Source organism: Macadamia integrifolia, chromosome 2 (genome assembly GCF_013358625.1).
Source record: "Macadamia integrifolia cultivar HAES 741 chromosome 2, SCU_Mint_v3, whole genome shotgun sequence".
NCBI classification, from domain to species: domain Eukaryota; kingdom Viridiplantae; phylum Streptophyta; class Magnoliopsida; order Proteales; family Proteaceae; genus Macadamia; species Macadamia integrifolia.
In genome coordinates, this window is record NC_056558.1 from 1,663,368 (window position 1) to 1,664,516 (window position 1,149).

Genomic DNA, 1,149 nt, shown 5'->3' on the forward strand with positions numbered 1-1,149 from the left:
AAATTTTTCACAAGTAAAGTGAAATGAAAGGGAAAAAAAAAAAATGGAAACTTTTAAAAATGAGTGTTTGATTGGAAGTAAGATGGAAAAATTAATTTTACTTCAAAGCCATAAATTATTTTTTCTATTGCCCCCTATCTTATATAATACATCGGCTAAACGAAACCACATAATGTAAAAACAAAAAATGAATCCTCCTAGTACAATAGCCTAGTTTATTCAATCAAGTCATTGTGCAAGAGTTCTAAAAAAATTATGGATATGGATGAAAACTATATAAAAGATTGGAGAAGCCCAGTCTCTGAGCAAGTGGCATAGGGAAGCACATCAGTGAGATATGATGGAATGAGTTCATATATGGAGAAGGGGGGTAGAGAGTTCATTTCATGTGGGGAAGAGAGAGAGCCCTCGGAGGCTCAGAAAACCTTTTCCCATGAAAGATATATGCAAACAGCCTAGTATTGATGATACACTCATTGATTTGTGACAGGGCAACAGATCACTTGTTTCAACTAACTGGTTTAGAGCAAACTTTGTAATTCTAAACACAAATTGTTATATAGTATGCAAGTATACACAATTAATAAAAAGGGAGGGAGAGCGCTGCAATGCCCCTATAACGTTAGGGCCAATGAGAACGCTTGTGTGGACATCTGACAATGATGGAAATTTTCATTTCACATTGGATGGAGCAGTCATTTCACCCTTCTTATGTCTGGGCACTGGACAGGTGCCACACAACATTCTTTTTCCCTAATAAAGCTTAAGGAAAAAGATCCCTACTAGATCAAGTGACTCATGCACCAAACATAGAGTGGGTGAAATGACACTCCCGCCCCCTATGACATATAAAAAATCCACTCTTGTTTACGCCCCCGTAGCCCTGTTGATGCTCTCATTGGTCCCTGCACTGGTGTAGAGGCCACGCGACCTAAGACTTGTTAAAACTCATAAAGTAAATTATACATTGAACCTTGCAGCGCACCTCATTATCATGGACATAAAGTCATTCACTAATGAAAAAAGTCCCAAAAGTAAATAATACATTGAACACATACCATTAATTAATATGCAAATATGTACAATTCTAATTAACAGTAAGTTATAATACTTACATAATATAATTAGAGGAAGACTCATTAAGACCCA

General features: G+C 36.4%; 1 protein-coding gene across 1 annotated transcript in view; it reads left to right on the forward strand.

The window, feature by feature from the left end:
* Window positions 1-1,149, forward strand: part of LOC122090498 — a 4,072-nt gene that overhangs the window by 1,694 nt on the left and 1,229 nt on the right. The window lies entirely within an intron of this gene.